The sequence below is a fragment of the Canis lupus genome, chromosome 23, assembly GCF_048164855.1.
Source record: "Canis lupus baileyi chromosome 23, mCanLup2.hap1, whole genome shotgun sequence".
Taxonomy (NCBI): domain Eukaryota; kingdom Metazoa; phylum Chordata; class Mammalia; order Carnivora; family Canidae; genus Canis; species Canis lupus.
Window position 1 is genome coordinate 12,363,036 of NC_132860.1, and position 13,092 is coordinate 12,376,127.

Here is a 13,092-nt window from a genome sequence, read left to right on the forward strand (position 1 = left end):
TTAACCAACGGAATCACCTGGGCGCCCTTTAATTTCTTTTAAAACCAGAAAGAAAAAAAAAAAGGAACTTTTAGGAAGAAAATGTTTTATTTTTTATTAATGTATTCTTTATATCGATGGAGTGATAAACTAGGGCTTATGGAAGTCATAACGAGGTCTTGTAGCCTGGACCAGAGAACCAAACAAACTGTGGGAGAAGGATACCCAGATTCATGGCACTCTGGTGTCAGTCAGCTCCCCTTGGGAATGACTCAGAAGTCTCGCCCTGTCTCAGCCATGCCCCAGGTTTAAAGAAAAGAAAAGCACGTCTACATATGAGCCAAACACTAGCAGGGGCACACTGGGAAGTTCTTCATTTCACTTTATGGCCAAGAGTAGGGTAGGGTCTAAAGTTCCCTTAGACCTGTCTTCTGAGTTAAATCTGAATCTTGAGACACCATAGACGCAACTCCCTAGAGGAGCACGGGATGGGCGCTCTGGCTCCGAAAAGGATCCCAGGATGGGCGCCCAGCCCATCGCGATAGCTAGCCCCCAGGCCTGCTTTCAGTCTGCTTGTTTCCTTTTTTTTTTCTTCTTCCCTACAACATACACATATCCAGAGACTAAATTAGGGGCTAGAGTCTGAGACTTCCAGATCTTATTTCTTCTAAACATGTCTTTGTTGGGCTGGCCTTCAAGGAAATATCAAATGATGAATAGCTATTTGCTGGCTGGAGGAATTTGGGAAAGAACAAGCTATTTAAGGCTCGGTGAAGAGCAACCAGGTTGGGGAGATATCTTGTACTATATAAGGAGGTTAAAAAAGTCATTGTGCAAAATACTGATTATTTGGACGATGTCCAGCATTGACCTGATGTATTCTGTTTCTATATTTCTGTTTGAGTCAAAGTGGAAAGGAGATGGACAGAGAAACCAATTCGGGACAGTGAAGCAAGCACAAAGGTGGATCAGAGTCCCGAAGCCGGGGTTCTCCTGCAGCACTCATGCAGCTCTGCCACAGATTTGCTGGGTGATCCAGGAAAAATCACCCAACCTCTCAGAACTTTGGTCCCCGCATCCACAAAGGAGAAGTGAACGTCTTCTCCAGCTTTCCAATATTAGCACATACTAGGGGCTCCCTCTGTAATTATGAAGGAAGGAGAGACTGAGTGGTTGTGGACCGATGCCATGCACCAGCAGTGGGGATGGCAAGTGCATCAACAATGGGGACGACGGCTGGGAAGCTGCGCCCATCTGTAGACAGCATTTGTATTGCCATAAAAATAGCATAACAAGATTATATTGAAATACCCCACTATTTAACTTAATAATTTAAATGTTTGCCTAATGAGGTGGACTTGATTGGATTAGGGCATTCACAATTAATTTTGATAGATCATTTTACACATTGGAGGTGCATTCTTCTGAACCAGGAGGTGGAACGGAAGTGCAAAATGTTTACGTTCAAACGAGCATGTGATTTTGCAGGAAACATTAATCCCAGATCATGCACACTAAGTCAATTTCAGAAATGGCTTCTAGATATATTATTAGAAATTGCTCTTCAAATATAAAAAGCTTGTAATAGAGTTCTGTCCATTTTTCCTTTGGCTGATGGAAGTTGTTTTATAAATATGCCTATGATATGATGTTTTCTTCATCCAAGCCTTTTGGTACTAATTGCAACTTTTTAAACAGTGTAAGTAGTGGCTGTCATGAATACTTTGAATCCTATTACAAATACTTTCTGAACAATTTCACATTTAGGGGTGCATCCTTTCTTCAAATATCTTTAGCTACTTTTTCCCCCCATTTATTTTCTGAAAAGCATTCAAACTAGACACGGTGGACCCCTCCCACCGTTTTGGTTAAGGGAATGATTTTATTATGTAATAGGAAAATGTCTCCACTTCTTAGTTCTACCCCTTCAGAAAAAAAAAAAAATCAAAGAGCCAGTATTGGTCACATATGCTCTTAAAGTCAAGAATGAGCAAAGGCAAATGGATTCTGGAAAAACAGATTGGAATCAGGCCATCAGTGCTGTCCCAGAGTTGCAGGAAAACATGTTCCTCAGCATCATAGCTGTCAGGTCAGAGCTGCATCTCTGTTTTCTATCAGAAAGTTATCTGATGGAAGGCATCCATGGCAAGATGCTTCCTGGAGAATTCTCTGGGGGTCAGCATCCTCCTCTGAAAAACCGAGGTAAGTTGCCCGTACCTCGAGCCAGTGCAGGTTGGAGATGCGACATGTGACCACTTTTGGTGGCAGTGGTGACAGTGCAGCCGTGGGACCAGCTGACCACAGATAGAATCCTGACTCTGCTCCTGTTAGCTGGCAACCTTGGGGAAGCCCCTGTCCCTTCCTGAGACTTAGGTGCGTCACTTGGTAATGGGGACAATGGCATCTGAGTGTTGTCAGAACTAAGTGCTGCGTCCCTGACGCATGATGCACGATAGCAGCTCAGTGGGTTCAGGTGGCCTTTCCTGGCCTCCTTCCTGGGAGAAGAGCAGCTCCAGATTTGGGGCCCCATCCCGGTTGCCCTCTCCTCACCTGCTCCCTGCAGGACCACAGCGGGCGCCCTGGGTGGGGGGCCTGGGCCTCTGGTCCCAGTGGGCGGAGGAGGTTCACGCCGCAGGCTCTGAGCCACCTTGGTTGGCAGGGGTGCCTGAACCTGCCTCCTCTCTGAGGTTCACGTTCAGTGACGGCGCTATGAGACTCATCCTCAGCGAAGCTTCCATGACCTTCGGACTCAAGTCCAAACACTTTGCATGACGTTCGGGAACCTTAAGAAACCCCTGCCCTCTGCTGGCCCCGCTAGCCTCCTTTCCTTCTCTCCTTGTGCCATTCCATTCCCTTTATTCATCCACCAGCTCCTCCTCCCTGCTCTCAATGCTCCCAACACCCCAACTTTCTCCGGCCTCAAGTCCTTAGCATCCCAGGATGCTCTTTCCTTTCTTCTTCAACTGAAGAAGCTCTCTTATTTCAGGTCTAGCTAAAATGCCACCTACTCCCTTATGTCCTCTAGGGTACAGCCGGCGTGGCTGATCGGGTCCTCTTCAGATTTGTAATTTGCCCTAGGCATGGATATTACTCTGCGGACACTCAGGTATGACAGGAGCCCTCGGAAAACTGCCCTGTCTCTTCATCTCTGTGTCCCCAGGACCTTCAGAAACCAAGCTGACTGTAGAATTCTTAAAATCTTCCCAACAGCCTGTGGAAGTGGCCACTATTACTGATTTGTTATCAAGCCTCAGCGATGCTGAGTGACTTGTCCAGAGTCACATGGCTGGTGGGTCATAGAACAGAGATTTGAACCTATAGACTCTCGCTTCAACGGCTGTGCTCTTCCCACTCCTCTGTTCTGTAATAGCAATAATAATAATAATAATAATAATAATAATAATAAAAGTGATGTCAGTTTTACAGATAAACTGAGGTCAGGCATTGCCCAAGGTAACAGAGAGAGAAAATAAGAAAAGCCTGGAGGTCCTAGTGTCAGCACAGTGCCAGGCACTCAGCAGGGACAAAACCTATTCTGTGAATTGATAGTTGACTGCTGAAATGAAGTCACTTTTTTTTTTTTTTTAAAGATTTTATTTATTCGTGAGAGACACACAAAGAGAGGCAGAGACACAGGCACAGGGAGAGGCAAGCTCCCTGCGGGGAGCCCAAAGTGGGACCCGATCCCAGGACCTCGGGATCACCTCCTCTAATCTTTCAAACAAATCAGTGAGCTGGGAAGGGAAGGCATCACCAGGGCTTCATTACAGATGAGGAAACTGAGGCTTGAACGGGGACGGCCCCTTCCCCATCCTACACGACAAGGGTGCCCAGCTTCGGATTCTGGGTGCGGGTCTCTGCCCAGCCGCAGGCTGCCTGCCTGGTTAGAGCCCCGCGCCCCAGCGGCTGGAGGGGGCCAAGCTAAGCAGAGGAGGTGCAGCCCCGGGCTGTTGCAACACGGGAGGAATTCCTGTGCCTCTCAGGGCCCCTCTGAGCCCCTCACCACAGAGGTGAGGAGTGACAAGGGACATCTCTGCTCCCAAGAGATTCCAGTCACGCGAACTCCTCCAATTACGGCTGGAACGATGTCATCTCCTGAAATAGCATTTTAATGAGTGATGGCTCTGGGATAAATTGTCATCTCGTGATCTCTCGTTAGAGAGCTTAATTAGACCCATCATAAAACATATTGATCGATGGCACTGAGCAGGTCCACAGGACATTCGCCACCCTCTGGAACATTCCTGCCCACTGCTTGGTGGAGCCAGGGTGGGACTGTCCCGGGCCCTGACAGCTGCTGGGGACAGGTTCTTTTGGAGCACCTGAGCACCATTCACCAGGCTCTTTCCTCCCTCCCTTCTTCTGTTTCACAAATATTTGTTTAGCGCCAACTGTATGCCAGGCACTATGCTCACCTCTTATGCTTTACCTCAGTTTGTTCTTGCAAAAAGCCTGTTATTTCCCTATTTTGCAAATGATAAAACCAAGGCTTGGAACCCTGAGCTGCCACTAGGTGCAGCCCCAACCTACTGAGTTCTCTCTCCAGCGATTTCTGGTGGGGTGACTTTCCCTTTGAAGGACAAAAGGAAAATTGAAGGGGAAAATGGACTTTATTAGATCCTAATACATGCCTGGCATTCTCCTGGGCACATTATTTTATAATAATGCCCCACCCCCTTTAACCTTTATATCAATCCCATAAGGTGGGAATTTTTAATCATTTTTTAGTTGGGGAAACTGAGTCTCAGATATGCTACTTGCTCAAAGTCACTCAGCCACTGACTGTCAGAGATGGACTAGAACACAGCTTTGAGGAATTGCTAATTCAGACACATGATGCTTCAAATCCAAGCCCTATCACGTGTTAGCTGTATGATTTGGGGCAAATTACCTAAACCTCCTGAAGATCATACTGGATGTAATAACTGAAACCATGTCAGAGTTACTGTGAGGATTAAATGAAATAATGCCTATAACGCATTTAGATAGTCTCTGACCCATGGAAAGTTTTCAGTGAAAATTATTTTTCAGTGAAGACCCCAACTGCTTTCTCTTGGAGAGAAATGACCTATTTCCTCATCTATAAATTGGGCGTAGAACCCCTGGCCTAACACAATTCATAGGGAATGCTTTATAAAAGGTAAAGTAATCCAAGTGCACTTATTGATCACTTTCTGTGTACTTGTGTGTTGGCAACAAGCTCAAAGTGACCACCTACTTGATGGGCTTCCAGAGATGGTAGGAAATGCTCTCAGGCAAATCTTCTCTAAATTATTATTATTATTATTATTATTATTATTATTATTAAAATAATATATTAGCACAAAATGGTGGTGGGAGTGGAGGTGGATCAGAGGAAAAGGTGGGGGGAGGTTTAATAAGATCAGAGCATTGTTGAAACTTCAAGGGAAGGTAGTGGTTACTGTGATGGCTCAGAAAGTGTCAGCAATGTGGCACGTGTGCGGCGATGTAATAGCCTGGGCTCAGGAGAGTGTGTGTGCCTTTGTGGTACATCACTGTGCCTGCAGTGAGTGTGTGTGTGTGTGTGTTTAGGTGTGCACACCTCTGTGTGTGTACTGCGGCCAATCTCCATGAGAGGGTGACTTCACCTGTGTGCACTTGGACATTTTTCCGTTTTTTATTACAGTAAATGTAGCTTGAAAGCTGAGGAGAGCACAGCTTTTCCCCAAACACAGATCACATCACAATTTTTCTTTCAGAGAAAAGTGCTGCAAAATAACCTGCAGATGGTGAGTCTGCCTCTTTTTTTTTTCTTTCTCTTGCCGTCTTGCTCTTTCTCTCTCTGTGTCTCTCTGTCTCTGTCTCAGGATCTCTGCCTCTCTCTCTCTTCGAGGCCCTATATATAGCGTAAAATGCTTTCGTATTTTCACACTTAGCATCTGAACCATCTCTGTGTTGCATAAAATAACACACATTCGAGTTTGTAATTAGATCAGTGTTTCACCCCCAAGTCCTGCCTATGAAAACCCTGGACAGTGGTCCTCACCCTTACCCCCACCCACAAACATCACCAGGCCTGAGGATCCTGCCCTAACCCGGCTCTGGGTTCCAGTTTCCCCAGTCCCGGTGACAAGCCTCCCCCTGACCCTCTCCTGCTGCCTCTGACAGGGGTTCAGTGCTCCAGGGGCAGCTCAGAGCAGGGCACCTCCTCTCCCCAGAGCCTCAACAGCCGCAGGAGCCATGCAGATCTCTGAGCACAGCCACAAAATTCATTTCCCCAAACTGCCTCAACGCAAACACTGCCCAGAAGGAAGGGAAAGCCACGTCTCTTTTCCCTAAAATAAGAAGAAACAATTTTTTTTTTTTTTTAAGGAGGAAGAAATCGAGATGCATCTCTAACCAATCTGGACATGTGTTAGAGAATATTGTTGAGAACAATTAGGGATGTATGAGTGAGGGGTTTATTTCTCACTTGCTTGTCAGGTCAGAAGACAATCTGTTTATTTTCCCGCTACGATTTTATTCAATAAACTGAAAGGATGTGCGCCGGGAAAGAGGGTATGAACAGGATGTGTGCTATCAATTTGTCAAATAAATAATCGAGCTTGGAAACAACAGATTTTATTAATTAGACAGGATGGTGTATTATTACCATTAAAGTGTTATATTGCATTGATTTTTATATTTTACTCGGCTACTAATTACTGTAAAAGATTTCGGGAATGAAGCAAAATAAAAATCACGCAGCATTATACATAATGTAAAGATAGCGTGAATTAATTTGCCCGCTGCTCCCTGCCTGCCGGCGGTGCGAGTGGAGGAGGCCGCGAGGGCGCCCCCCGCTGCAGGGGACCCGCACCCGCGCGGCCTCTCCTGGGGCTGCGGCAGGGAAGACCCGGGTTCGCAGCCCCGCCCCGGCTGTGCCCCGCCCCGTGGCCCACGTTCTCCCTTCTGCGCGCGGGGAGGGCGGGGAGGCGCAGGGAGCTGCCCGGGGGAAGCGGCTCGGCGCCCGCCTGCAAAGAGCCGGCGGCGGGAGGCCTGGCCCTGGGGACCCGCCGCCCTGGGGCCCAGCAGCCCGAGCAGCCCCAGCCGCCCGGGGCCACGGCGCCGCCGAGCCGAGCCCCTGGACGCGCGGCCCAGGCGGCCCTCCCTGCGCGGGAGCCCCGGGCCCTGGGTTCGAGTCCTGCACGGCGGGCGCGCGCGGTGGCCGCAGCCAAACCCCTGGACCTCCCTGGAAGGCAATTGCTTCTTCAGTTAAAAAAAAAAAAAAAGGCCTATTCGCTCGGGATGTAGATTCCCACGCCGGGCACTCGTTCTGGCCCAGGAGGCAGGGGACAGGGCCCTCCCCTGCCCCTCCCCCGCCAGGGTCCCCAGGGCGCCCCGCGGAGCCCCAGGGAGCCCTCCGGGTCCTGCTCCGGCGCTGCCTCCCAAGTCCTCGCTGACCTCGGCTCGGGCCGAAGCCCCGGCCCCCCGCCCCGCCCGCCCGCCCCACCCACCCCACCCACCCCGGGGCGCGCATCCCCGGGCGCCGCGGCCGAAGCCCAGCCAGGTTTTTCTGCAGGCTGGGTCCCCGCGCCCGGCCCGGCCCCGCGACGCCCGAGATTCCGCACGACCCACTGCCACCTACTGTCCGCGGCGGGGAACTGCAGGCGCGGCCCGCCCGGGGGAGCGGCGGCGGGAGGGCCCCGGCGTGGGCGGGCAGCCCAGCCGGGCCCCCCAAGCCCTGCTCCTCTGCCGCGCTCCCAGGGGGCTGACGGTGACTGGGGCCCTGCCCCCCGGGAGGGAGCCCCAGGGCCCCCCCCACTTGCCTCCAGCTCCCTTGGGAGCTCTGAAAACCCTGCTCTGGGTGTAGGGGGGGTGGGGGGGGGGTGCCGCGGGCCGCCAGACCGACCCGACCCGACCGGGTGTTGCAGAGAATGCCTGCTCCCCGGCTGAGCCCTCCGCCCTCCGCCCGTCCTGGAAGCCTGACCTCATTCTGAGTCAGGCCCGGCCGCAGCCTTCTAGGGACTCCCCGGCCCGTCTGTCACCCTCGCTTAGGGCTCGAATTCGGAGCTCTGCTGTGGCCTTACTGGCTGTGGCATCTTAGGCCGGTCACTGTAGGTTGTGAACATTTTTTCTTTCTAAAATTTTTATTTATTTATTCATGAGAGAGAGAGAGGCAGAGACACAGGCAGCGGGAGAAGCAGGCTCCATGCAGGGAGCCCCACGTGGGTCTCCAGGATCACGCCCTGGACAAATGCTCAAAGACAGATGCTCAACCGCTGAGCCACCCAGGGACCCCACTTTTTTTTTATTGTAAAGTGGGACTAATCCTGATATGCCTGCAGCCCATGGAAGAGGGCAGGGTCAAGACCCGTGGAAGCAGACTGACACCTGCAGATATGTGTGCAGATTTTTCTTGGACATTCCAAAAATTTCTCATTGTCCCGGGCTGATGTTTGTGCCGGGCCGCCAAGGTTTGCACGTTGAGATTCTAACCCCAAGGTGAGGGCGCCTTCAGGAGGTGAGTAGGTCACCCACCCGCCCAGGAGGGTAGGGCCCTCATGAATGGGATCAGTGTCCTCAGGAAAGACAGTCCTTGCCCCTCTGGCCGTTCAAGGTCACAGTGCAGAGACAGCCATCAATGAGGAAGTGGTCCCCACAGACACCCAGTCCGCTAGGACTGTGATCTCGGACTTGCCAGCCTCCCGAAATCCCAGAATTAAATGTTACAAGTGACCCAGTTTGGGTGTTTTGTGATCGCAGCTTCCATGAAGTAAGAATCAAGCTAATACAAAGCTGGACAGAGCAGAGGCCTCTGGTGTTTGGGATAGCAGGGGATGCAGCAGGGGATGGGGTGGTTGGGAGGAGTGGGGGTTGGCGGGGCGAGGGGGGCGGGGAAAGTAGGGCATTGAGTCCTCCAGTGTGTCCCCACCTACCCAATGCTGTTTTCCCTCTTGGAGAAAATTCTTCGGGACACCTGTGTGGCTCAGTGGTTGAGCATCTGCCTTTGGCTCAGGGCGTGATCCCAGGGTCCCAGGATCCAGTCCCTCCGGGGAGCCTGCTTCTCCCTCTGCCTGTGTCTCTGCCTTTCTCTCTGTGTCTCTCATGAATAAATAAATAAAATCTTTAAAAAAACCTCTTCTTTTCCTTGGCCTTATAGTTCATAATAAAGCATTTTAATGCTGCATGCATTTGTTCCGTGTCCGACTCTCCGTAGACGGGAAGCTTCGTGAGGATCCAGGCTGTGTCTGTTCTGTAAACCACCCCAGGGTCCAGCACTGTGACTGGCACATGGGACACAATAAATATTTATTGAATGAATGAAGGACTACGACTGTCCATTTAACCTGAGACCATTAACTATCCCCTGGGCCTTTTTCGTTCTTCCAAATAATCAGTCCCCTTACCCTTAGCCACAGAGAGCTCTTCTGCTAAGCCCTTCTTCCTTTTTGGGCTCTTTATTATACACTCAGGCGCCCCACAGAGTCTCTTGCTTCTTTTTTTTTTTTTTTTTTTGAGAAACCGCTCTACATAATCAACAAAGGAAAATAAGTAGCCAAAATGACTTTGATTTCTCTTTGGCTTTGCCTTTTGACATTATGAACCACTTTCAGCTCAGTTTAACCCTCCGAAGTACGATAGTGTAGAAGGGACTATTGTTCCCATTTTCCAGATGAGGAAAAGCGGGGTGAACTGACGCGCCCCATGTCACAGAGAGCGAGTGGCAGAGACACAGCTAAGTTCCAGCTCTCGGGACTCCCCATCACATGACCCCAACCCCTCCCCACTACTCTGTCAGTGGCCCCCTGCGCCCCCTGCACCGAGCAGTCCCCGCTGACCGTCTGGGGCAAACTACGTGAGGACTGTCGTCCAGAAAACGACTAAGGAGAAAAATGTAAAAGTCTTGCAGGAACACTGTCTGTCCCCACGGCTGGCATTGACTTCCCTTCCAGTGCCATCGAGAGTCCGGGGGGCAGCGCAACCCGGAAACCCCCATGGGTCCTTGCACCGGCCAGCTCTCTGACCTTGGGCGATGTCCTGGACGTCTCTGTGCACAAGGGCCTCACCCGTAAAAGGGGGAGACGAATAGGGCCTGCTGCACAAGGTTTCGGGGGGCTTCGAAAAGCTGGCTCCAGGGGACCTCATGCATGTTTGCTGACCTGAGAAAGAGATGAAGTAGAAGAGGAGCAAAGGGGACAGCGGGTATGGGGGGTGGGACCCAAGAGGTGAGGGCACAGTGAGAACGATAAGCTGCTTGTCCCCAGTGTTTGGTTCTACTCCCCCCGTAGGAGCCACCCGATGGGGAGCCCACCCCTCCGCCCTGGGGCTGCGCGGCCTGGAGCGAGGCAAGGGGCTCTCTGGGCCCCCCAGCACCTGTAGGGCAGCAGCATCACACTGGATCCTTCCTGGGGATCCTCCGACTCCGGGGCTGTGGGTACGGATCCATCAGCGTGAACCTGATGTGGAGGCTCCCCACCGCTTGAGAAGGGCAAGTGGGGTGGGGGGAACCCAGTGTGCATTTCCGGGGGCAGGCGGGGACGCCCCAGGCGGGGACCTCACATAATGCAAGGGTGCACAGCGCTCGCCCGTGGTTACTGGTGTGCGCGGGCCAAGGAGTTTCCCACGAGCTGGTATTTGGGCCGTGGGCTCCGCCAAGCATTCACTGCAGATCCACCAGGTGTCAGAATTTGAACCAGGTACAGGGTAGAAAAATGCATAGGGGCGAGCTGTGATGTCAAAGTTCAAAGGGCCGCACCCACCTGGTCAGGTCCCGGGACATCCCGGTGGGCCCGAGAGCCCTCCTCAGCCCTCCCAACCACGGGGCGGGAGCTCCTGCTGGGGCCGCAGGAAGGCGTGAGCCAGAGGAGGCTGCAGAGCCCGGAGGGAGGGGGCACGGGGTTCGCAGGGCCCCGCCTGCAGCACCACTGCCCCCACTGCTGAGACCTCCTTGGCCAACAGTCAGGGAGCTCCTGGGGGGGAGCCCCAGGGGGACCCCAGGGTGGAAACAAAGAGAGGGCCTCTGGTGATTGCTCTCAGCCCCCTCTTTGGGCCTCCTGCCCCCCCTTCTAGTACTCCTTTCAGGAGGGGGGCAGCCCCATGTGTACTGAGCAGGTGGCTGTACCTGTGGCCTTTTCTCTCTCCCAGGGAAACCCTTGCCTTTGTGGCTTGATGTGGCCTATCTTTGCGACCAAACTCCAGGCTGCCTCATCCCTACCTATTAGAACCCAGAGGCCTTATTAACCCAGCCCTGGGTTGCCTGAGATCCTGCCTGCCTCTCTCATTCCCGCTCCAGACAGCTTACCTGTGGCTTACCTGTGGCTGTTCTTCTCTTATCCCAGCCCAAAGGCCCCGGACTACTCGCGCACACCCGCATCCTCCCCATCCTGCTCCCTCTGCTGGATGTACTTCACGCATCCAAACCCTGCCCTCCTAGGCCCAGCTAAAGGATCACCTCCTCCAGGAAGGCCTCCTTGATCATCTCATGGCTGGAAATACTTTTTCTCTCAGAGAAATTCTGAGGGCCACGCTTCACAAATTTTATTTTGGATCTGATTTTTTTTTTCATATGAGTCAGCTCAGGGATTTTGTGAAAATGCAACCTCCGATATAATAGGTCTGAGGGGGATCCCGAAATTCTGAACTGTAAGACACTCGCCCGTGACACTGATTCTTCCGGTCTGTTGATTGCACTGAGTGGCAAGTGATCTCCAACCGTACTTGTGTATCGGAATTACTTGGCAGGCGTATTAAAGCTCTAGATCCTGGGGGCCAGAGGTGGTCCAGGTTTTATGAGGCCTGAGCTCATTCCATATGGAGGGTCCTTTTAAATAAATAAATATATATATATTTAATATATAATTAAATTATATATTTAATCATATATATAATTTAATTATATTAAACATATTACATATTAATAATATATTGATAAATTTATAATATATAATTATATACTGATATATATTTATGTTGATATATAAATAATACATATTTATATTGATATATAGATATAAAGATATATTTATATGTAATTAAATATACAATTATAGATAGATAGATAGATAGATAGATAGATAGATAGATAGATAGAAAAATGATTATAAATAAGAAATGCTGGAGCTCCTCTCCGGGCGCAGGAATGGGGTGTACAAGGGAAGGATGCTGGCGTATAAGCTCCAGTAGCTTCGGGGCGAGTCCATCTTTGCCTGGGTCCACACACTGACAATCTCAGGAGGGTGGAAATATGTGTGCTTGATTTTGCTTTGTTTTCAGAATTTCTCCAGGTGAGTCTCAGTAGCCCATCTCTGGACTCACCAACCCTCCCCCCTGTGGGGACAACTGTCCAGAATTTCTTGACCTCTTCCTGCCTGTGGGTTTCCCTCTCTCCAACCCTTCTGTCACCCAAGGCCCCCCCGTCAGGCACCGTGCTAGACCCCTCCAATCGTGGGATCCATGAAGGGTAGGCATCTTCCTCAAGAAGCTCGTGGTCTACTGGAGAACTGGTCACAAAATGATCGTTGCATCCACTGTCCAAATGCTGCGGGGACAAGAGGAGGGAGCAGAACTCCACCTGAACAAGAGTACAAGGCCAGGAGGTCTCCCAGAAGGGCTGCCATTCAGCAGGCTGTCGCTGAATTGCTGGGGCTTTTCAAGTAGAGGTGCAGATGCCTGAAAGAACACAGACTCTTCAAGAACCAACCAAGCTGGGGCGCCTGGGTGGCTCAGTCAGTGAAACACCTGCTTTCAGCTCAAGTCGTGATCCCAGGGTCCTGGGATCCAGCCCCACGTCAGGCTCCCTGCTCAGTAGGGAACCTGCTTCTCCCTCTCCCTCTGCCCTTCCCCTGCTTGTGCGAGCTCTTTCTTTCTCTCTCTCTCTCTCTCTCAAATAAATAAATAAAATCTTTAAAACACACACATACACAAGGAACCAACCAAACGAACCCACATGTGGTAGAAAAGGAGGCCACAGGGTAGGGGCTGGAGTTGGGCTGTGACAGGTAGGTCTGGAGAACAGTCTGGAGAATGGTCAGGGCCTCAGGAGTTTGGGCTCCCTAGAACAGTGTGGTGAGCACGGAAGGTGTTTGAGGATGGAGTGGCATAATCCGGACTGTGTTTTGCACACGCACGCCTTACTTCCAACTTTTATTAGTTCTTTCTGTGGCTTATCCC

General features: G+C 51.2%; 1 long non-coding RNA gene across 2 annotated transcripts in view; it reads left to right on the plus strand.

Annotated features, from left to right (window-relative positions):
• LOC140614741 (uncharacterized) overlaps window positions 1-13,092 on the plus strand; it is a 119,299-nt gene that overhangs the window by 105,005 nt on the left and 1,202 nt on the right. For both annotated transcript variants that reach the window (XR_012015530.1, XR_012015531.1), the window contains exons 4-5: window positions 3,005-3,085; window positions 5,700-5,729. This is a non-coding gene — a long non-coding RNA (uncharacterized lncRNA). The remainder of the gene's footprint in view (window positions 1-3,004; window positions 3,086-5,699; window positions 5,730-13,092) is intronic.